This window comes from Anguilla anguilla, chromosome 18 (assembly GCF_013347855.1).
Source record: "Anguilla anguilla isolate fAngAng1 chromosome 18, fAngAng1.pri, whole genome shotgun sequence".
NCBI lineage: Eukaryota > Metazoa > Chordata > Actinopteri > Anguilliformes > Anguillidae > Anguilla > Anguilla anguilla.
The window spans coordinates 25,931,288-25,955,688 of NC_049218.1; the positions used below are offsets into that span (position 1 = coordinate 25,931,288).

Here is a 24,401-nt window from a genome sequence, read left to right on the forward strand (position 1 = left end):
AGAGGCGGGGCCCGTGACAGGTTCCCCGTGCGCAGGCCGAATAAGAGCTCTGTGGAACTGACAGATGAACACGGAGGCAGGGAAGAGGGGAAACTGGAGCAGAGCGTTTAACTGCGGAGTCTCCCAGAATCACCCCCTGTGTGTCTCCTCTCATTTCCATAGAAAACCCTGCGTGTTCCAGTGCGAGTGCATACGTATAAACGTAAGATAAATGGCTGTGCGTCCTGTAATATACTCAATATGCTACTTTCAGGACCGTTCAGAGGATCCTGTTTTATTGCGCACTTATGAAAGAGCAGACTTAAATCATTCATCTCTTGCTCTGTTCTGGATATAGTTTAATGAAAGCTGTGTTTCTGGTGAACCAGTTCCTTGTTGCGGTGGCTGAATGTTCATTCACCAGAGCTGGGCACATTACTCAGACTATAGAGTGTTATCCCTAAGCTAGCTGTGCCTCTACCACTGATATTGAGTCATAAGTATGTAATAGACCCTGCATATGCACTTTTGTTATCAATCTTAGGTCTGATCCCCATTCCACAGTGCTCTGAGTGCAACTGGTCAGGCCTGGGGTCAGGTCTATTTCTTGTTTGTGTTAAATGATCATGCTTCAGCTTCAGGAAGTACAGAGATCAAAGGTTGAGCTGGGAACTCATCCATACCCTGTGACACTCACAGGCATCATAAGAGCAACCCCACATGTGTGCATTCTTTTGCCATGGTAGCATGTGTTATGGACTGGGGCCAGGTTGCCAAGCAACGGCGTGGTTATATGCAGGGGTGAATGAAGGTTGGGCAGGAGGGGCAGTGGTGTGTGTGTGTGCGCATGTGTGATGTGTGTGTGTGGGTATGTGGCTGTATGTGTCCATGTATATGCGTGTGTCTGTGTGTGTGCGTGCGTGCGTGCATACGTGCGTGTATGGTGTGTGTGTGTATGTGGTGTGTGTGTGTGCGTACGTGTGTGTGTATATGTGGTGTGTGTGTGTGCGTGTGTACGTGTGCATGTCTGTGGTGTGTGTGTTTATGTGGTGTGTGTGTGCGTGCATACGTGTGTGTGTATGTGGTGTGTGTGTATGTCTGTGTGTACTCGTGCCTGAATAAGGGGGTTTATATGAGGACAGAGGTGCACTGTGGGAAGAGGGAAGAAGCAAAGCCCTGTGGGTCTCACTGCGTTCTCTCTAGAGCAGCATGGAATGTGAAAGGGTGCTGGGCTTTGATTATTGGCTCCCGCAGTGCATTGGCAAATATGAATAATTCATGCACATGCAGCTGAGTTGAAATGGCCTCATTCAGGAATACTAGACACCTTCAAAAACAAGCATGCGGCACCAACACTAGCACTAGCAGTTCCACACAAAACAGTGCAGGCCGTTTCACACTAGTTGCTTGACACTGACATTCGCTAATTCGCTGTAGAAGGCAAAGGTTGCAGTAAGGAGCACAGATCTGTATACATTGCTGTGAATACTCCCAGATTTGACATTATTGGAAATAAATGTAAAAGGTTGTAAAAGAGCCAGAACCACTTCACTATCTACAGTCTACTTTAAAATATCCTGATATGGCCTCTGATGTTAAGGTTTTTTCGTAAGAACTTTTTTTTTTTAGCAAGAGATCACGTCTGCATCAGAACATGCTCCCTCTGCCAGGTCAGGAAGTCATTAAGTTTTAACCGTTGCCATATTCAGCGAAGAAGCGAAGTGACATGACTTTGTTCTGCAAACTATTTTGAGAAACACCTTGATGTTGCAAGGTGAGCGGAGCTGGGGTGATGTCACAGTTGACACGTTACCATGTGCTGTAACCAAGCGACACGCTGCTCTGAGCACAGAGCGCGCTGCGTGCCAGCTGATCTCTGGAGGAAATGAGCCGTCTGTGGGACCGAGAAGATCACTAGCAGGCCCTTGACCGAGAGTATCAGGACAGGGCAGACCTCTTCAGCATGTAGTGTCTGTGTGTGTGTGTGTGTGTGTGTGTGTCTGTCTGTCCGTGTGTGTCTGTGTGTGTGTGTGTGTGTCTGTCTGTCCGTGTGTGTCTGTGTGTGTGTGTGTGTGTGTGTGTGTGTGTGTGTGTGCACATGTGGGCAGAATTCTTCGGCATCGCTATCAAACTCAGGTCCTGACTGGAGCTGAGTATTGCCTGGCTTTGGTCCAATTTCAGTCTCTACTTAATTAACCCAATCATTTCACACAGTCGGCATTTTTTAAAAGTTGTACAAATAACACTAAATCACGCCTGCATGCATCCCGTATTCTCAAGGAGTGTTTGTCCATTGTCTCTTTTTGGAAAGACATTGTGTAAATTTTCGGAGTGCTAAATTGGCCTTCTGACCAATTAAACCTAAGCAAAAAAGATTTGAATGAAGCTCTGAATTTGACACCCATAATTTAGAGGATTATATAACATGCCATCGCCGAAGCATGTAAGTACTACAGCCATTCGTAACTGGTTTTATGAAAAGGCAAGATAGCAACAGCACTGGCAACAACAAAACATCCTTCCCCAAAAGAACGGTTTTGTTCGTCCTGCTGAAGGTACACCTGTGCTAATACTGTCGTTTTCTTCCTGTTCCTGACTGGCTCAGGCGCTTATAAACAGTAAGCCGCGTTCGCGCTGAGGCTAGCGCGCTTTCTCACAGAGATGCGTCACGGGTCGGGCGCAGACGGCTGCGAAAGAGTCATCAGAAAAAAGAAACATCACGGCCTGATGTCACAACCCAAGAATTCCCCACCTGCCACCTCGGGGCTCGAGGTAAACCGCCAGTGCGTGCTCTGACAGAAGAGTGATCTCGCCCCGCAGACAGAGAGCACATTCAGCACCTCAATCCGACGCTCCGTTCGCACCGTTTAACCTGTCACCGCTGATAGATTAATAATGCGTTGAGAATAAGCAGAAATAATAATAAAATCGCCGCCCCGGGTAAATGATGAAGCGCATTATTTTTGGAGCTGTCCATCGCTGATCTTCCTGGCTTTCCTTCCTCGTGGTTCAGGGTAACACCGGGGGTGCTAACATTACTTCATGTGCCAGCTAGGACTTGTGTTAATGGTGACCCAATTCCCCTAAAGTGGAGTAATGTGGAATATATTTATAGCTTGCCCAGACGGTCAGATCCAGTTTTCATTATTTTGTCCCTTACAGGAGTTTCTGCTTCGTCCAAACATCCATTACAACTGGCCAGTGATGGACGGGCCCTTCAGTACTGAATCAGAACCAGGTCAGTGATGGACGGGCCCTTCAGTACTGAATCAGAACCAGGTCAGTGATGGACGGGCCCTTCAGTACTGAATCAGAACCAGGCCAGTGATGGACAGGCCCTTCAGTACTGAATCAGAACCAGGCCAGTGATGGACATGCCCTTCAGTACTGTATCAGGACCAGGTCAGTGTCAGTGATGGACAGGTCCTTCAATACTGAACCAGGCCAGAATCAGAAGCAGGCCAGTGCTGACGGTGGCCAGGGACTGGGGAGTTCCACTTGGCCAGGATGACATCAGCTCATGGTGCATCAGTGGTCCCTGCTGATTGGTTGGATGCCAACAAGCTCCTGTTGAACCGCCTTCCTCTGACTAGTGTCTGTGTGAGCCTGACGGTGAACTACAGTGTGATAAGAAACCAAGATTGCCACTGCATGCTTCAGAGGAGCACCAGCTGAATGTCTGTGGTGAAAAGCAGTACATAATGCCTAAATGAAAGGGATTGACAATATTCAAGATTTGTTTAAATGCAGCTGGCTAACTACATTATTTAATTCATTGACATGCATAAGGCAAGTTATATAGCTATGCTATCTAAGCAGGGTAAGTTAGTCTAGCTATTGTAGCTACGTAGGTTAAGTTAGTCTTATGATAGAGTGACCTGTCAAATACTTGAAAATAAACAATTTCACATACAATTTTCAGTATTCCAAAAAAGTGAATAATTATTTAATCTGACGAATTAAAAAAATGTTTTGGCTCTTTACCACATATCGGCTGGTAGCTGTGTGAAATGTTTGAAGGTTAAATTTTCGGAACAATTGCACCATTGCGTAGGCAGCCACAGCTTGGCATCATTTGAACTCTTTCTAAATGGTTTCCTGGGTAACGAGCGTTGCCTTGTCTGTTTGTGTGTCTGCCACCACATAACGCTCTGCACCCGCATGGACGGTCTGACTACTCCATAGCGACCCAGAGGACAGAGGGGAGGGGATATTGTGTATTTACCAGTCATCAGCATACGTGCTTCTATAGTAACCAGGTTTGACCTTGGCTGCATTTAAAAAAAGAATTCCACGAAGGATGACATCATAACTCTTGTTAATTACAGCCGTGCCCACCTACAGCTTGTGTTTGCAGTCTGGCTCTAATTCTGTGTCCATTTCCCGTAGTTCCAAAGACTTAGAAATGGTTCATGTGCAATTGCTATTACAGTGAAAGTGGTTTTAGTGTAGTGGGTCCAGGTAGGCACTCTGACTCTAATCAGCTGACTAGTGCAGAAGTCCCAGTGCCAGTGACAAGGTGTCACTTTGGGCCCCAGCACCCCAGAAATCCTATGTTTTAATATTTTTGAGGCCCCCTGTCTGTCGGGGCCCTTCAAATTGCCCTAACACCCCCCCCCCCCCCCCCCCCCCCCACCATGGCAACCCTGAATATAAATGAGGAAGCCCAACAGTATCAACATATCCAAGTCCACACAGACCAGATCCCCATTTTGTTTTGATAAAACTCAACCTTAACCACGGAGGTCGTTCCATTGCTGAAAAAGTAAACAGGTGGAAATTTCAACGATCAACAGAAACGAAACTGCAAACAGTGAATATAAACACAGACACAAACAATGCTTTAAAATGGTTAATGAATGTAATGCATTTATAGCTTTGAGAGGGAGAAAGGGGGGGCGACAGACAAGAGAACGGCAGCAATGAAAGTGCTGTCGTGTTGCCAGGCTTTATATAACTGGGTTGCCAGGGGCGACTGTGCAGCGCGACGCTGTCGTCTGGGCACGAGCAGATTAAACAGAGCCCGCGAGCGAGCGAGGGGGGGGGCGGGGCATCCGGCCGGGCCGTGTGGACCCCGCGTAGCGGTAACTGGCAGCCGCCCCGCTTTCATAAATCAGCCGGGGGGGGGGGGGGGGACAAAGAGGGCTGAAACTGACGCTCGCCCCCCCTCCCACCCCCCCACCCCGGCCAACATCAGCTGACTGCCCTGGCCTGGAATGAGCTCCGCTCAGCACGTCTGATTCATTGGCTTGAACTGTGACCTTTCCGTTTCTGCGGGAACGCAGAGACCCTGCCCCCCCCCACCCCCCCCGGCCCCCTGCCCCCCCTCCCCCTTCCCTGCTGCTCTCCTGTCCTCGATGACAGACCCAGGCCCCACGACCTTTGAACGATAGCAGTCAGCAGTTCCTCCTCTGTTTATTTTCCTCTTTTTCCCCTCCCTCCCTCCCTCCCTGCCTCCCTATCTCTCTCTTATCTCACAGTGGCTGCGGCCCCAATTTTGTGTGGCTGGAAAACTCAAATATTGATTCTGCAGACTCGTTTTTTGGTAATCCTCTGCATTTTAACAAACAGGCTTGGGGAAGTGGGGTGAGGGAGGGAGGGAGGGAGGGAGGGAGGGGGCGGGGTGCAGGGTTACTTTTTTGATTAACTTCAAGTTGAATGCCTCAGGGTCAGACCGAAGGAAACCTGTCACTGGAGGGGATAAGATTAATGGAAAACTGTTTTATCATGCTTGGCACGATCTGAGTTCAGCCCAAATACAAGCAATTAAAAAAAGAAAATGTTGTACCAAGGTCTGTGACCATGCCTCTATCTAGGGAATGCTTTTCTGTGTATCTGTGATACTTTTCTCTTCGAAGAGGCTGTCACTCGGTGTGTAGCTCCGCCCCTTGGTTTGTAGCTTTCTGTACTGGTGCTCCAGAGGGACCCACAGAGAAAGCTTCCATTTTCCACAATTTTTGCTAATTCAGAGTTTTCAGGCACATTCAGTTAATAGCTTTTTTGTATGTGTGAGTATGCAAGCTCCTGTGTGTGCCTGCCTCTATATAAATCTGTATGTGTTTGTGTGTGTGTGTTTGTGCGTGTGTGTGAGGGGTTTAGGATTACAGTGTAGTATAGTGGCTTGAGAACAGAATAAAGGAAGCATAAAATGAGCCATAAAATTAAATTATTTTTCCTTTCTCCCTTTTTTCTCTCAGTTTATCAAGATTAGATGTTTTCTCACTGTATGCTGTGTGCTGAATCACACAGTTATAGACCCCTCCAAGAAGGAGTACTCCCTAAGTGTAGTGTATCGATTAGGGAACTGGGCTTTCAATTCCGTGGTTGCAGGTTCGATTCCCAGGAGGGGCACTGCCTTTGTGTTCTTGAACAAGATACTTAACCTGAGTTGTATTTCAGTAAATATCCAGCTGTGTAAATGGATTGTATGCGCATGAATGTAAGCTGCGTAAGCTCTGGATAAGGGCTTCAGTTCCATGTAAATGTAAAATACTTCCTGCCCTTTCTGACCCCTTGGGATTCGCATGGCCCCGCTGCACTCCCTGTGACCCCGCCCACCCATGTGGTGTGGAGACTGCTCATTGGTCAGGGGCCGTGGGACCCACGGAAGCCTCTCGTGGGTGACATCACTGGTGACGAGGGCGTGTGGGGTTGCAGCTTGCCTGTGAACTGTCTGCCCAGCACAACCAGCCCCGAAGCCCCTCCTTCGCCCCAAGGCCCAGCTTTCCCACAACCCCACCAAAGTGCGTGCTTACAGTACAGGGCATCATGTTCTGATCTGGAGATATCACCTGGTACTTATCTGTGGTGCTGGGAAAGCTTGTTTCTGTCTCTCTCTCTCTCTCTCTCGCTATATTTTGTCGAATACTGAGCGGTATCGTGTTTTAGTTCACTGTGTTTGGTAAATTGGAAATTCATTCCCATCAGGCTCACAGTAATTTACTTGCAGTCATAGTTAGGTACCCGTTCCATTCCGTGTGGATGTGACTGTGCCACACAGTCATAGCACTGCATATCGGGTCACATGACCAGGTAGAGCCCATCTCTGTGTGTACGCTTAGGAAGTGTCTCTCCGTGCTTCTCAGCTCAGCCCTAACAGTAGGTGCTGGTTTTGCTTCTATGAAGGAGAGCCAAGAAACAGAATTCCGCCTTTATCTGTGCTGCTTTTTCCCAGGAAATTCTCTGAAGTTTGGCAGCAGCAGTTCCCTGAGGAAAAATACCGAAAAAACAATGGCTTTTCCACTGCTAATATAGGCCATAAATTCCACTTAAGTCATTCATAAACATGACATAACATCTGTCATGACAGCATATTTCAACTTATAAAAACTGCTGTAACACTGTCAATGTATGCAAGCGATGGTTTGAAAAACCTGTTGAGTAAAGTTTGTAATATACTTTATTTGCTATACTAATAATATGTAAACTGTGATGTTCTGTCGTGGCTGGTTATGACAGGTGCAATGACATCATTAGTTAGGGTTTATGATGTATAATTTGAGTAAAGTGAGATAAAAAATTTTTAAAAAGTGATGATCCATGAATGTGCCTGACCTTGAATGTCAGCTGGAGTTTACACAATCAAACCCCGATGCTCCCAGGAGACAGCTCTGGGAACAGCTGCTCACACGCACAGGGTGGGTGCGGTGTGTTCCTGGGGGCGTCAGTGATATTACAGAGCCAAGAGGGCCATTCTGGGGTGGGGGGGTTAGTGATATTACACAGCCACGGGGGCCATTTTGGGGGGGGGGGGGGGGTTAGTGATATTACAGAGCCACGGGGGCCATTCTGGGGTGGGGGGGGTTTAGTGATATTACACAGCCACGGGGGTCATTTTGGGGGGGGGGGGGTGGAGTCAGTGATATTACAGAGCCAAGGGGGACTCATCTGCCTGACCTTCTGTAGGCGGGGACTAGCGTTCCTCTGAGATTATGGTCACTCCCATCCACAGTGGGGGAGGGGGGTGGGGTAAGCCTGTCATCATGCCTCCCTCCGGCTTGTAAAGTGGTTTCGCCATGTTTTTCATTAAAACGTCGATGGTACATCCCATTCACAGCTTCTGAAATAGATATTTCAATTTTCCTATGGATTTCCATTTCTGACAAACTCCAGATGAAAAAACTAAAGGGAATACGGATGATAAATGGGTTAGGAACCATGTCAATGTATTTTAATGTGTTAATGAGAAACACAACATAAAATTAAGCCGTTTCAAATTATAATGAAACTGCCCGGTATATTTATTGTCCTAAGCAATATAAAACGCCATCTTTATTTTTTTACTTTATTCAACGACTCGCTTATTTCATGCTCTGCTGAGATATGTAGGCTTTTTTTTTCCCAATAAACGGTGTAATCTTTGTAAAATGCTTTTGGCTGCGGCTCAAAGCCATAACAGCGTCTTGGGAAAGCCGCAGTCGGGTACATCGGGGCGCTAGAAAACGGACGCGCTTAACGATTCAGAAGCTGCAGAGTCATATTGGGAGCCGTAACTGGCGCGGACACGGCGCAGTCGGGGGGGGGGGGTCTCCCGCGCTGCGTAATGGATTTCCTCCCCTGCGCTGCAGAGCGGGAGAGAGCTGAACGTAGTCGCGCCGCTCGCCGTGGTGCGACCCGGTAACACGGAACACCGGCGCAAAAAAAAAAACCAGAACAAAACAGGGCTGCGTTGCATACGCGTAGCGTCCTCTCAGGAATCTCAAATGTGCTCTAAAGCGAGCGGCGGGGGTGGTATTGGTCCTGTGCGGGTGGTGTGCGGCAGCCATTTTGTTCACCGTACGTCAGCTGGAGGCGGAGTGATGGCAATTGTCCATTACGGTGAAAGAATGAGAACCTGATTTTTACCTCTACGTTTTTAGGAGCGCTGCCTTACCTCTCTCACCCGCATGTGCCAAATCAGACACCAGTTCGGCGGGAATTTTGGGCGGGGTTGTTTGGGGAACGTTCAGCGGCGCGGGGACATCCTGTCTCGACCCGGCGCGTCGGCAGGATGGACGGGAACCAGAGCCAAAAGCGTGTCTGTCCACACCGCGGAATGGAGAGGGAGAGAAACGGAACAGGCGGTGCCACAAGCGAACCAGCCGCCGTGCAATCTCTTCACTGAGATCTGAGATGTGCACGTACAAGTATCGCTCAAGCAGAGCGATATGCTGAGTATTTTACTCATGGATCAGCGGTATGCATCTCGTTAACCTGTATTGCTTTGGATACATCATTCTTCAGATTGTGTACAATGTAAATAAAATGCCAGACGTACAGCCAGCTGATTTATGATGCATGGGCGGGCATATTTCCATATTAAGTGGCACAGGTGTGTTATTTAGCAAATGATATGAGTAATAAAAAAAAGTTGGATGCACTAGTAATTCATTAAGCTCTCCAATGATTCAGATGTAAACAATGTTCCAGTTATTGCTGTAACTACAGATCAGTATGAAGGTGGTATTTGAAGAGTGATTTCAGTAGTGACTGTTAAACGGAGCAGCGGCATTGCAGTGAGTGAGCAGCGGCTCATGAATGACGACGGCACAGACGCACCACAGGGAAATGAAAAAGCAGAAGAGAAAACCAGACGGCAGGCCTGGGGCCTGTTCCGGTCTGTTCCGCGTCTCTGCTGTGGTCTGATTGGCTGACGGGGCCGGACTGGACTGACACTGGGTTTTCGTTTCGGGGCATCAAGTTTATAGTGTGGCCGGGCGGGCGCCTCCCAGGTACCCGGCCAGCGTGTGGGGAGGAGGGACAGAAAGTGAAAGAAAGTGGGCGGGATAATTTACAAAAATAAAGCCTCTGCGCCTGTCCCAGCATGCACCAGTGCAGTAAATGCAGGCCATGGTCTGAGCTCAGAACACTCGCTGCAGGCTTCTCCATTAGCCTGCTCTGACGGTGCAGTCTGTGTGTGTGAGTGTGCGTGTGTGCGTGTATGTGTGTGTGTGAGTGTGTGTGTGTGCGTGTGCATGTGCGCGTGTGTGTGTGTGTATGGGGTGTTAACCCATCTGCCTGTGCACCAGACTGAATGGAAAAGAGCCACAGGGCTTCAGCAGATGGGGGCGTCGGCCATGCTGCCATCACACAGCATTCCATCCCACAGAGCATGCTCAGAGAGCAGCCTCCCCCCCGTTCCCCCGCCAGGCCGTCTACTCACCATCTGACCTTCAACAGGGGCCGTGAGGCCTGGGTGGGGGGAGCGGTTAGTTCAAGGGGGTCATATGGAGGCGTGTGGTCCAAACGTCACCTTTTGTTATTACTCAGCTAATTCACTTCTCCTGAGGCAGTAAACATCCAATAGTAACACTGGTCTCTCACAGACATCCCTCACAGTCTCTCACAGTTATCTAAAGCCACTGCAGTTTCAGAGTAACACTGGTCTCTCACTCACACGCACGCACGCACACACACACACACACTGATACACAGACGCATGCACACACGCATATACGCTCACACACATGCGCATGCACGCGCGCACACACACATACTCACACATACTCACTCATACACACACACACACACACACTCAAGCACTCACACACGCATGCACACACACACACACACACTCACACACACGTACACACACACAGAGAGTTAGGGAGGGGATTTCCCTGCTGGGAGGATGAAGGAAGTTGGGCAGTTGGAGGTGGGTGGAGCGTTCCTTTCATAGTAAAAAACAATTTGCATTGACATTTGCATTGCATTAGCGGTGACATTTCTTTGGATGTGGACGCAAGCAGACAAACTGCAGCACCAGCTGTACAGCACTGTATTTGTGCTTTCCAAATAAAACAGAGCGGACAGATCACTTGGAGTAGGTTTCCTCACAGCTTGGCTCCAGACAGAAGTCACCGGAGATCAGGGCAAAGGGGCTGGAGGGGAAAGCGATGTGCACTGACAGCTTGGCCTGACTCAGCCCTGCACGTGGTCTTCCCCTGGGTTGCCCAAGCTGGAGCCAGTCAGCGTCTCAGCTACAGTCTGGAGTGCGTTTGTGAGGACAGTCAGTGAAGTTTGGAGTGCGTTTCTGAGGACAGTCAGTGAAGTTTGGAGTGTGTTTCCCAAGCGAAGTTTGGAGTGTGTTTCCCAAGCGAAGTTCAGAGTGTGTTTTTGAGGGCAGTCAGTGAAGTTTGGAGTGTGTTTCCCAAGCAAAGTTCAGAGTGTGTTTTTGAGGGCAGTCAGTGAAGTCTGGAGTGTGTTTTCCAGCGCGGTCAGCGTAGTTTGGAGTGTGTTTCTCAAGTGAAGTTTGGAGTGTGTTTTCCAGCGCGGTCAGCGTAGTTTGGAGTGTGTTTCTCAAGTGAAGTTTGGAGTGTGTTTTCCAGCGAGGTCAGCGTAGTTCGGAGTGTGTTTTCCAGCGAGGTCAGCGTAGTTCGGAGTGTGTTTTCCAGCGAGGTCAGCGTAGTTCGGAGTGTGTTTTCCAGCGAGGTCAGCGTAGTTCGGAGTGTGTTTCTCGAGCGAAGTCTGGAGTGTGTTTTCCAGCGAGGTCAGCGTAGTTCGGAGTGTGTTTCTCGAGCGTAGTTCGGAGTGTGTTTTCCAGCGAGGTCAGCGTAGTTTGGAGTGTGTTTCTCAAGCGTAGTTCGGAGTGTGTTTTCCAGCGAGGTCAGCGAAGTTTGGAGTGTGTTTTCCAGCGAGGTCAGCGAAGTTTGGAGTGTGTTTTCCAGCGAGGTCAGTGTAGTTCGGAGTGTGTTTTCCAGCGAGGTCAGCGAAGTTTGGAGTGTGTTTTCCAGCGAGGTCAGCGTAGTTTGGAGTGTGTTTCTCGAGCGAAGTCAGTGTAGTCTGGAGTGTGTTTCTCAAGCGTAGTTCGGAGTGTGTTTTCCAGCGAGGTCAGCGAAGTTCGGAGTGTGTTTTCCAGCGAGGTCAGCGTAGTTCGGAGTGTGTTTTCCAGCGAGGTCAGCGAAGTTTGGAGTGTGTTTTCCAGCGAGGTCAGTGTAGTTCGGAGTGTGTTTTCCAGCGAGGTCAGTGTAGTTCGGAGTGTGTTTTCCAGCGAGGTCAGCGTAGTTTGGAGTGTGTTTCTCGAGCGAGGTCAGCGTAGTTCGGAGTGTGTTTTCCAGCGAGGTCAGCGAAGTTTGGAGTGTGTTTTCCAGCGAGGTCAGTGTAGTTCGGAGTGTGTTTTCCAGCGAGGTCAGTGTAGTTCGGAGTGTGTTTTCCAGCGAGGTCAGCGTAGTTTGGAGTGTGTTTTCCAGCGCGGTCAGCGTAGTTCGGAGTGTGTTTTCCAGCGAGGTCAGCGTAGTTCGGAGTGTGTCTCTCACACAGGCAGTGAAGTGGATGAACTGCTGCAGCTGGCTGGTTGAGCCCTCTCTGTCACACAGGAGTGACTCTTCACCTTCCAGCCTTCTGACGCTGACACATTTCCCTGTTTCTCCTCATTAGACAAGGAACCGAAAAATATCCCAGACTCAGCTGGGAGTGAGGCAGCAGAAATTGTAAACCTAGGGTGTCTGTGAAAGTTTCATATTTTTAAAAAATTGCCAAAATTTGACAACTAAATTGAAGTACAAAACAGTACAAAAAACATCTAAAAACAATTTCTTTGGAATGGCTCTTAAAAGGTAAAACTTGTTTTGCTTAAAATGGGAATTGACAAAATATTTTTTTTCTTTCTCTGAAATCAGTGAGAAAAAAATTCCAAAAGGTAAAATGCTCTATATGTAGTCAATAATAACTGTCCTGCTGTCTGGGATGAGTAAGAGCAACCACATCAAAGCAGTGCAGAAATCCCAGTGACTGATAAGAGAGTACAGTGCGTAATATCACGCTCAGCTCAGGGTGTTTCACTGATGGTGTTAGATTTCTCCAGAGCTCAGTGAAAATGCCTGCACGCCAGGGAGATTCATATCTTACGTATTTAATCTCCTACTACCTCACTTTGAGGTTTGAACCTTCCAGGTTTGCTGCCTGTTCTGTGCTGAGAGAAAGAGCGAAGAGCAACGCGGTAGGATTTCCTCCACCTCTCTGGTAGCCAGGTTAAATAGGACACAACTGTAATCACGTCCCCATATCGTTCCACTTAACTCATTTTTCACAAGCTGATGCAGTTATAATTTAAAATGGCTGACCCTCACAGGTAAGGCACTTGGCTATAATGGAAGGAGCGCCGCTGCTAGCAGAGTTGGGGGTACGGAGCCTGACAGTAAAGCTTGTTCATTTATAGTTCCTGGTTGCCATGACAGCCACCTTTGGCTTCAGATTTCTGAAGGGGTCAATTACATCAATGCCTACATGCGGGAAACTTGATTGGCAGGCAATTTGTCAGAACAAATCAGCATCGTGGTGTGATTCGGGATGGGCGTGTCGCGTCGGTCGGGGCAGTTTTCAGCCGTTTCTCCTGCTCCCTCGGTCTGTCTGAGAACAATAAGTCCATGTCTGGACCAGCGGGATCATTTTGAAAGTAGTTCACGGTTACTTCCTTTCGTTTTGAATAGTCGGACAAAGAGCAATATACTGTTACCAGTTCCGAGACTTGAATCTAAATCTGGCGTTCGGTTTTATTATTTGAACTGAAATTCTATCGGCTTATCTATAGGCTTTCCGTGAGTCCTCTGGGTCCGTCCCTTTCTCATGCTTAATGGTGGAATACTTCTGTGGCTTCTGTGGCTCTGTGGCTCTGTTGGGGGACTGCAGAGGGTGGCTGGCAGGCAGCACATGCTTTGTTTACTGAATGGGGCTGACAATGTTGCAGCCAAACTGCTTGAGGATAGGAAGACTAGCACATAAATTCAAAATGTCATTAGTTAAGGAGCGAAATTGTTTATCTATAATTATTATTATTATTAGTGGTAGCAGAAGTAGTAGTAGTAGTAGTTGCAGCAGTAGCAGTAGTAGTAGTAGTTGTAGTAGCAGCAGCAGCAGCAGTAGCAGTAGTAGTAGTAGTTGCAGCAGCAGCAGCAGTAGTAGCAGTAGTAGTAGTAGTAGCTGCAGCAGCAGCAGCAATAGCAGTAGTAGTAGTAGCTGCAGCAGCAGCAGTAGTAGCAGTAGTAGTAGCAGCTGCAGCAGCAGCAGTAGTAGTAGCAGCTGCAGCTGCAGCAGCAGCAGCAGCAGCAGTAGTAGTAGTAGTAGTAGTAGTAGTAGTTGTAGTAGCAGCAGCAGCAGCAGCAGCAGCAGCAGCAGCAGTAGTAGCAGCAGCAGCAGCAGTAGTACTAGTTGTAGTACTTGTTGAAGAGTACTAGTCAGTGCCCCACCATTAAATTGCATCTACACCCCTGGAGTCCAGAGTTATAAGTCCAGAGTTATAAGGCCAGAGTTATAAGTCCAGAGTTATAAGGCCAGAGTTATAAGGCCAGAGTTATACGTCCAGAGTTATAAGCTCAGAGTTATCAGTCCAGAGTTATAAGCTGCCCGCTGTGTGAGGTGGACACAGGCTTCTCCTCAGATTGCAGTGCTCTGCGTGAGCCTGCACACATAGAGGAGGGGCTCCAACAGGAACTCCATTTTTCTCCGAGTACCCTCTCTCTCTCTCACGCTGAGTGCCAGCAGGGGCCCCTGGCATCTCTAAATCAGGGGGGCCCCCCTTGTCCCTCAAAGGCTGCTTGCCTTCTCCTTTTTTTTTTTTTTTTTGCTGTTGCTGCAGTCTTTGTGTCAGGTTGTCTGTAAAGTAAAACCCCACCTCTCCCCCTCCAGGAACACTCGGACTGCATTCGCTGGTCATTCAATCCACTGTGAAGCTGCCCGTCCGCTCCTCTCACCAGATTCGGTTGCCTGGACACAGAGGGGGGGGTGGGGGGGGGCGGGGGTTCCGGGGTGGACGGGGTGGTTTGAAACAGGAATCTATATTGTTGTAGATGAGCATCCAGGAAGGGAGGGGGGAGGGAAGGGTTTCGGTTCAGACATCAGCACTAGTGGGGGTGGAGGGGGGAAGTGATCACAGAGGGAGAGGAACAGCTGTTCCGGGTCCAGACTTCATCCTGTACGTGACATCACACAAAGTACAGAGTGAGAACATCCTGTTTTATCATGTGATGCCTTTATTTGTTTATTCCCTTATTGACTTGTCAGCTTTGCACAATGATGTCACGGCAGGATTTAACCACCCAGTCCCATGGAAAACAATGCAAATATCCCAGACAGGACTGTTTCTCTTCTGTTCCCCTTTAATTCCCCCCCCCCACCACCACCACCACAGACTGAGCAGAGAGATGATGATGAAACAGCAGAGATATGGGTCAGCCATGTTTGTTATCTGTCTTTGCTACTGGGGACAGTCAGAGCGATGAACCGGGACACCGGGGCGACGATAAAGAATTTAAAAAAAGAAACCAAACGACTGCAATAAAAAGAAAGACTGCAGAGCAAGGCTAATTCCAGCCTTAGTTTCCGGTCACATCAACACTTTAACCATCACAAAGAGAATTGATTCCTCCTCTGTATGTACTCTCCTTTCTCCCCTGCTCTACCCCCAGGCTCCCCCCGTCTATCGCTCCCTCCCTCCCTCTTGCTCTCTCCGTCTGTCTCACTCTCTCTCTCTCTCTCTTCCTCTCTCTCTCTCACTCTCTCATTCAGGTCACACACTAAGCTTCCTGTTTTGGTGTGGTATCAGGCCAGTCAGCTGTGAAGGCTCTGATGCGTGGAGGCTGTATTTTAAAGATGACTGAACCCAGCCAGCCAGAACAGCTGAGTAAGCCCAAAAACGCCGGGCCCCAAACAGAGACGGGCCCGACCCACAGTTCAGCCTCGCCTGTCCTCTGCCCTCCCCTCCTCCTCCCTCCCTCCCTCCCTCCTTCCCTCCCTTCCTCTCTCTCTCTGAACCATGTTGTTGTGCTCTCTCTTTTTTCTCCCCCGCCCGCCATTCGAAGCTCGGTCAGAGCTCTTTCCGAGGGGGCAGAGCGCTGGCTTTGGAAAGATCGCGGGGGCCCAGCAGAGAGACGTTTGCATGAGGTCACCGGTCTGTGACAACCACACCGCTCTGTCCGCACGTGAGCGGGGAATGCGTGCCCAGTGCTGGGTCTGTGCCTCAGCTCCTGACATGTCTTTTTTTTTACAGTGGGGTGACATGGAAGAGAGCGTTACCTGCAGCCGCTGACCTTCACCGTTGGCTGGAATGGCCTGCAGTCACAATGCACCCCTTCACCTTTAGGCTTATCCAGAGCGACTCACATGGATTACAGTTTTTACATGCAGCCTATTTATACAGCTGGCTATTTTACTGAAGGAATTCAGGTTAACTGCCTCGCTGAAGGGTATATTGGCAACGCCCAAGCTGGGAATCTGACCTACAACCTTTGAGTTACAAACCTAGCTGTATCTAAGATATAGTTTTTTCATGGTTACACTGGACAATAAAGAACCCATTGATAAGGCGGCTGAAAGGGAGAGATAATAAGAGAGAGAGAGCGAGAGAGAGCAAGAGAGAGAGTTTTGCATGGAGAATGTCTATTCAAACTCGAATTTAGTATTTGACTTGGCTTATTGTGTGTCTGTGAAACTGGCCCATAGTGTAGGAAACTAAGCTCAGGTAAAATGCATTGGCACTAGCCCTTAAAAAAAGCACCCCTGCCTCGGGTGGTGCCATCGTTGGGGAAGGGATGTCCGTGTCTGTGAGTTTATGGAAGGTTACGTCCTCTTTTACAAACATTCTCTCCGTTCACAGAGTGATTTAGATAATCGCATACGCCCTCCTTACAGACGGATCGGATCTCTGTGTACGTTTCGAACGGCGTCCACTTATGGGGCAAGAGGCACCTTGCTGAGTCTGAGCACAGGACGTTGAGTTCCCATCGGTGGTGTTTACAGGGAGGTAATGGAACACTGAAGGTTCACCAGGCTCAGCGGCGTCTCAGCCTGGCTGCAAATGACCACAAAGCAACATTAGCCTTGGACAAAATGGCTGACACCAAGCATATATTTATTCGGCTAGTGTTTCTTTTTGCGTAACCGCAGTACAATAGGCGGCGCTGACGGCAGCACGGGCCGGAGGCAGCGTGGGAAGTCGTGGGACGTACAGGTGGACGGGACAGGCCTCCCCCAGCGGTGCTCCTTCCTGGTATTGTCAGGCGGAGCCGGAGTGTTTACACAGGGCGCGAGCCGTGCGAGAAAGCCAGCGCTCCTTCCTGCAGCGCGGTTTCCCCTCAAAGCACGCAGGGGAGCCAGGCCTCCATTACGGCTCCACCCTCACAGAAACTCTTGCCACTGTCACGCAAGTTCTCTGACAAAAGGTTCTCCGTGCTGACCTTGAGAGGACAGCCTCAAAAAGGAAAATGCATATATGTCTCACTGCCCAAAGGAGTCATTACTAATTTAATCAAGGTGTTGAATAATTATGAAACTAACTAGAGCGTATGTGGTGCATATATCAGCCAAAGAAGCCGATAAGTGTTCCACTGTGCAGCGAGTAGGACTGCGGGGTGTGGGCAGGTCATATGAATAATATATGCAGGCTGGTGAAGGTGAAGCCGACCTCCGGCACGCTCTACCCCGGGGCATTTACATCTCCAGGGGCGTCGGCCCCCCCCCCCCCGCGTGACTCACCTCAGCGAAAGTATTCAAACGAGCCTTTGTTTGACTACGCGCCCCTCGTCAGACGGGGGGAGAGAGAGGTGGACCGCGCGCCCGTTCATGACAGGTTAAGCAAACGTGCCGGTGGGAGTGGAACACTGAGGTATCCGGAAGTTTCCCCCCCCCCCCTCCTCGGGCCTTAATGCCAGACTCCATTAAGAGCCCATGGGGGGGGAGGGGGGGTGCCTTCCCGGTAGAGGGTGGGTCCTTTAACGCTCGGCGAGCGCATCGAGGCGCCGGGCTCTCAGACGGAGGCGGGCCCAGGAGCGCCGGTCGTAACGCAGCGTAATTTAAAGTGCAGCGGCGAATGGAGCCGGGCCCAAGAGCCTCGCCTTCATCTCAGGCCCCTCAGCCCCCCCAGCGAGACCGAATCAATGAGCCGGCCGAGCACTTAGCGGCCAGGAAATTCACCCCTCCCCGAAAGAGGTCGAGCCTGCCCGCGCGTGTAATGACTCCACCACAAAGTCTTCATGCCGTTCATACTTTAACCGATATCCATTATTTATCTCCGCGCGCTTTCGCCATTAGTTTCCCCCCCCCCCCCCTCTTTCCAGAGACGGGACCTCGTTTCGAGCGTCATGATTACTACTGATATGTCTGAAGTTCCCGTGCTACCGCGCCACCTTCAGAACCACCTGGTCCAGGGAACCGTACGGCCTTGTGGTCTGTGTATCGTATGGCCTTGTAGTCTGTGTACCGTATGGCCTTGTGGTCTGTGTATCGTATGGCCTTGTAGTCTGTGTCCCGTACGGCCTTGTGGTCTGTGTACCGCACGGCCTTTTGGTCTGTGTACCGTACGGCCTTGTGGTCTGTGTACCGTACGGCCTTGTGGTCTGTGTACCGTACGGCCTTGTGGTCTGTGTACCATGTGGCCTTGTGGTCTGTGTACCGTACGGCCTTGTGGTCTGTGTACCGTACGGCCTTGTGGTCTGTGTACCGTACGGCCTTGTGGTCTGTGTACCATGTGGCCTTGTGGTCTGTGTCCCGTACGGCCTTGTGGTCTGTGTCCCGTACGGCCTTGTGGTCTGTGTACCGTACGGCCTTGTGGTCTGTGTACCGTACGGCCTTGTGGTCTGTGTACCGTACGGCCTTGTGGTCTGTGTACCATGTGGCCTTGTGGTCTGTGTACCGTACGGCCTTGTGGTCTGTGTACCGTACGGCCTTGTGGTCTGTGTACCGTACGGCCTTGTGGTCTGTGTACCATGTGGCCTTGTGGTCTGTGTACCGTACGGCCTTGTGGTCTGTGTACCGTACGGCCTTGTGGTCTGTGTACCATGTGGCCTTGTGGTCTGTGTACCGTACGGCCTTGTGGTCTGTGTACCGTACGGCCTTGTGGTCTGTGTACCGTACGGCCTTGTGGTCTGTGTACCGTACGGCCAGTGGTCTGTGTACCATACAGCCTTGTAGTCTGTGTATCGTACGGCCTTGTGGTCTGGATACCATGTGGCCTTGTGGTCCGGGTATTGTACGGCCTTGTGGTCCGGGTACCGTATGGCCTTGTGGTCCGGGTACCGTATGGCCTTGTGGTCCGTGCCAGGAGCAGAACTCAGTTTGGCACAGTGCGTTTGAGTTCAGGCAAAATTAGTTCATTCTGTAAAGAAGCAACTTTCCCCAAAATGATATGCACTAAATGCCATGCCTGAAAATGAGGAGACAGTCAGGACACATGAGGCAAGTAAGGAAACTGATATGCACGAAGCAGCTAGTACATTCAGGGCTGTGTGACACAGCATATCTCCAGCACTATCACAGCCCAGGCTAAGCATCCGTTCATTGGGGTCAGGGTGCAGTCAGACAGCCAGCTTGAAAAAGGAAAGGAAAAAGAGGAAAAGAAAGGTTCCTCTTTAAAGATGTCTGGCTTAACGCTGCCATTGTTCAGCAGGGTGCTTTTTTTGGACTGTCATTGTTCAGACGAATGAGTCAGAGATTTGCATAGAGGGAGGTCAGGTTTCTCATTTGTCTGGTTGTCAGGTGGTGGAAATCCCTGACGGGGTGGGGGGGGGGGGGGTGGCGGCGGGGAGGGGGGTGGGGGGGGGTGCAGTTTCCCCCTATGACTGTACTCTGCTCTGAAACACACCTCCCTCCCGCATGCAGTTTCTGGTCCAGGCGAGAGCACCGAATTCAGCTGCTGCCGGCCTAGCAAAAAAAGCCTGTCTGAGCCTCGTGCCTCGTTCTCAAAAGGGCTTTCTCAGAAACGGCAACACATCTGAGCTGGAACAAACCAAGCGGCGGCTGTGAAAAGGTACATTCAGACAGGTTTCGCGTGCGTAATCGGCGCTATGTGTCCGTGCGTGTACACGCACGCGTGCGTTTCAACAGCGTCAGTTAAAGGTTTTTGTTTCCTTCAGAGCACCCGCGTGGGAACACCTGCGCCCCAGGAGCTCGAAGCTCGAGGTTCGACGCTTGGCTTTAATCCCCCCTCCGCGCGGGCTGACAGACGCAAACGCTTTCACGCCATGCGAGACGCATGCAGCTCCCGCGGTGATCACGCTGGAGAGTGGCAGATTGCACAACGTCTGACATGTAATCACATCGCCCTCCCTTATCACCCCCCCCCATCCCCCTCAGGGCATGCTACACGGCCCATGCCCCAGCATGCACTGCTCTCCGCTCTCACCCAGGGAGACGAGGCCCTCGTGGGCTGGGCTGAGGGAGCAGAACAGCACTCAGTCTTATTATCCTCCCTGGCCTCGTTGCTCCTGATCCTGAGACAGACTCTTTCACCGCCAGCCTCCACTATGACCGTGAGCAGCTGTGACATATGGAGAAAGCCTCCCATGGATTTGTACACTATATTACAACATTAGAATTTATTTTCCATGCTGAAGTCTGCATAAAACAATAATAATAATAGTAATTATTAGTATTGTTGTTATTATTATTATTATTATTATTATTATTATATTTGTGAAATCTAAATGAAAAGCTTGGAACTGAGCACTGACCCATGGGAGTGTTTGGCTGCAGTAATCCCACATACAAATTTTTCTGCTCTAACTCTACTTCTCTCTTTTTCTGAGTCTGTCATCCTCTTTTTCTTATGCACTGAGAAACTGTACATGATGTGGCGTTCTCTCAAACCGGTCACACAGGCCAACTGGAAGAAAAAATAAACAAGAGCGACATGTAAGGACTCTCTGGAGGAAAGGCTTCATCATGTCTGAAACATTCCAATAAGACCTAAGAGAAAATCATGGTAGCTACTGAAGAATGTGAGTGCATGATTGTATATGGATTTATAAACAACATTACTGCTTGTTTGGGGGGGGGGAAAAAACATTTTTTTATTCTCATCATAGAAAAGCATTTAAAATGATGGTGGCAGACATGCAGGGCTCGCTCTTTTCTGTTCTTATCTCAGAATGGACTCTGTCGTGGATGCGGCCGCGATCTCTCAGGACAGTACATTACGGTTCCCATCGATAAGAAGCTCTGCGTCAGCCCCCCGACCAGCAGTGTCCATTAGGAGGACAGCGCCACATTACAGCACCCATTCCAGCGCACTTGCACTCCCACAATCCCACATAATCCATCTCATTCACCCCGGGGAGATTAGAGTCTCCAGGCTCTTCCAATCAATTTAATACCATCTATCTTTAGCGTTAGCCTTGCTCAGCACCGCGGCGCCATAATCAGTGCTATTACTGGGGCTGCGTGTGGATGGGTTCATGGGGGTGGGGGGGAGGGGGCGGAGTGGGGGGTGGAGGCGGGGGGGGGGGGAGTACGCCTGACCTGGAACTCTCACGGAACATCACTGGAATAGCTGCGTGCCGTGCACAGTTTGATTACTCCTGTCTGCCTGTACTCATGAACAGATATTATATCGATGAACTTAAGGTTTCTCAGGAGAAAATACATGTGCAAAAGGCATGAGGAGGGACTGTAGGAGAGAGCAGTGTATGGGATTACAGAGTTTAGCCCAGTCAGCACAAAACACTCAGGTTGTGGCAGCAGGACCAGTTGACGCCGCTTCACACACTTCTGCAGGGACACGCTGACAAAATAGTGAGAATGCAGCATTTCCACAACCTGTAAATATCATTTAGCTATCTGGAAAGATATAGGATACAAGGCATTGTGTATTGATTGCAGTCAGGCCATTTGATTTAACGGGTATGAAGTTAAAATCCAGACAGGAACTGGGCCCTACGGCAGGGTTCTTTGTTCCAGTCACTCCAGTGCATCCATAATAAATAAATTAGTCAATTAATTAAAAATTAGGCCAAGAGCCTGAGATTCAGTTGTGCTACATGTCCCATACTGAGTGTGTTGGAACATTTGCAAGATTTTGAGATCACACCTAGATCCTCTGCTAAGCAAGAAAATAAACAGAAATAAAACAACAAACAAGGAATTTGAACATCTGGGACCCGAGAAGGGCCTGAACCGAGAGAGGAAAAAAACATCCAGCACTTGTTCTGCAACGCTGACGCGGAGTTTCGGAGAACTAGCAGACCAACCCCGCGACCTCAGGAGAGGTTTTGCGTTTTCACCGACGGAGTTCAGCCCAGGATGGCCCGGGTGTCTGGGGGGGGGGGGGGGGGGCGCGCTGAGGAGGAGTGATGAAACGAACGCGCGGCTGCGAGGGAAACGCCCACGCTGCGGCCGCTCGGCGCTGTCAGCGCTCCGTCTCCGCCCGCCCGCGCGCTCAGCGCAGGCTCTGAGCGCTGCTCCAGCGCGTGGGCCGCTCCTGACCAGCGCTCAGCCGCAGCCAGCGTCAGGCGCCCAGCAGCAGCACACGCTCTGCCTCCTTCTTTCAGCGTCTGCAGCGAAACGGTCTGCATGCTGCGCGTGTCTCCCCGAGGCCCAGCTGCTCGCTTCTGTCCCCTGCAGGGGACATGACTCTGCGGTCTTAGTCTCAAGAACGACATGCCGTACTCTACCATCCTGAAACCTAGCATGACGAGGGACATTCGATAAAAAATAAAATAAATTATACTTCTGAAAATAATTTCACTGGAATATGTTTTGCCACCCAGGACAAAAAAATTAAATAATTAATTAATAAATAAAAGTTCTTAAAAAAAATTCAGCCAGGTCTCAGGGCGACATACAGGGTTTATTATTATATTGTGATCTCTGTGGTTTAGGGGTAAGCTCAAAACAACATAGTTGTTTCCTGAATTGCACTTGTACACACCTTGTACTTTATGCTGAGGGGGGTTGCGAATCTGGACCTTATATGTCCTGCAGGGAGATCATTTAAAGATGGACAACACAAAGCCGTGAGAGACCAGAGTGACCTCGCATTGGTATAATGATACAACATGCGATGAAAGAGCCGTATGTGATTGTGTGCTTATAGTACAGTCCTGCGCATGGACAAACCCTTATTAGTGTCACAGGCACTGCATTACATATCACTGTTTTCAAATGTTCCAAAGGGAACGTTCCTCGCTGGCTTCCTCTAATGACAAGCAGGCTTCACGCGGTACAGTGTGACTGTTGGATGACTCCGATCGTTACAAGTTCAGAAACCATGGAAAAAAAAAGAAAAACAAACAGTGCCACTGCTGTGGTGTGACTGCGCCAACACAAACACGTGAACATAATGGATGGACAAAGGCCTCAGAACAGTGAGCGGGCAGGCTGATATGACAGTGGTTATTTTAGATTACCTACCATATATCTACAAGAAGAAACATAAAACCAACAGGCAAAAGAACAGGTCTCAGGACCACCATTTTTTTTTGTCAATGTTCAAAGTTGATTGCTTTCTGGCCATCAGAAATGATTCATGAAGTTATTCACACGTTTCATAAGATCCTTGGCCCACATCTGTTTCCAGCGATAGTTCACACGTGACGCGATCGCATGACGATAGTCTTATTATGTTTCCCTGTGGTTTCATGTGGAGTCTTGCAGACACACGGAACACCGGATGCTTTGATAAAGAATGACCAGTGTCGCCGCTCACGCATATTCAGATTGACGTGCTGGATGCTGTGCAGCTATATATGACATACTTCCTGGTCTCTGAGCGAGATCACTTCCTCTTTCGATCCCTTTTTTGATCTTGTTGCAAAATGCTTCACCCATGATGTTTCATCATTAAAAACCAGAACCACATTTAAGGGGTTGCTGAAAACTGCAGACATTCCCACAGTGTTCCCTCCAGCCTTGCAGAAACGCAGGAAGCACAAACACAGGAAGCATAAATACAAGAATTAGAAACACAGGGAGGAGAAATGCAGGAAGTACAAATGCAGGAAGCATAAACACAAGAATTAGAAACGCAGGGAGTAGAAATGCAGGAAGTACAAACACAGGAAGCATAAACACAAGAATTAGAAACGCAGGGAGTAGAAATGCAGGAAGTACAAACACAGGAAGCATAAACACAAGAATTAGAAACACATGAAGCATAAACACAAGAATTAGAAACACGGAGTAGAAACACAGGGAGTAGAAATGCAGGAAGTAGAAATGAATAAAGTATTATTTTCATAGGGCGAGGCGGAGGGTGCCTCACATGTCCTCATCACCATCACTCAGCACCTGAGGATCCGGGCACAGACTTCCTGTTCCCTGTGTCGGTGTGTGTGCTATGTGAGGAATTTGTGACTGAGGCAGACTAGGTGACATCCGGAGTGTGGTTTGGCTCAGTTTCTAAAACCACCCCCTACACACACACACACACACACACACACACAGGCACACACACACACACACCTTTCACCAATCTACGTTTGCCTTCTTTTGTTTGCCTGTTTAAGTTTCACTTCAGGGGGTGGGGCCAGGTGAGTAAAGCAACGCGCAAACACAGCCGCCCACAAAAAATGCAGGCCCGACAGACAGAACAGACAGCCCAGATCATGCCATGGGGGCTGGCCTGTGGGGGGGCTGGGCTGTGCGGGGAGGTACGCGTCGTAACATGTTGTTTCTGTCACTGCTTAACATGAAGGGGCCTCACTTCTGAATGGACAGCATTCATTGCATGAGGAGCTACT

The 24,401-nt window shown here is 49.5% G+C and overlaps 1 long non-coding RNA gene across 2 annotated transcripts in view; it reads left to right on the plus strand.

The window, feature by feature from the left end:
- LOC118217882 overlaps positions 1 to 24,401 on the plus strand; it is a 41,974-nt gene that overhangs the window by 9,941 nt on the left and 7,632 nt on the right. For both annotated transcript variants that reach the window (XR_004763331.1, XR_004763330.1), the window contains exons 2-4: positions 3,142 to 3,381; positions 19,546 to 19,693; positions 19,800 to 20,663. This is a non-coding gene — a long non-coding RNA (uncharacterized LOC118217882). The remainder of the gene's footprint in view (positions 1 to 3,141; positions 3,382 to 19,545; positions 19,694 to 19,799; positions 20,664 to 24,401) is intronic.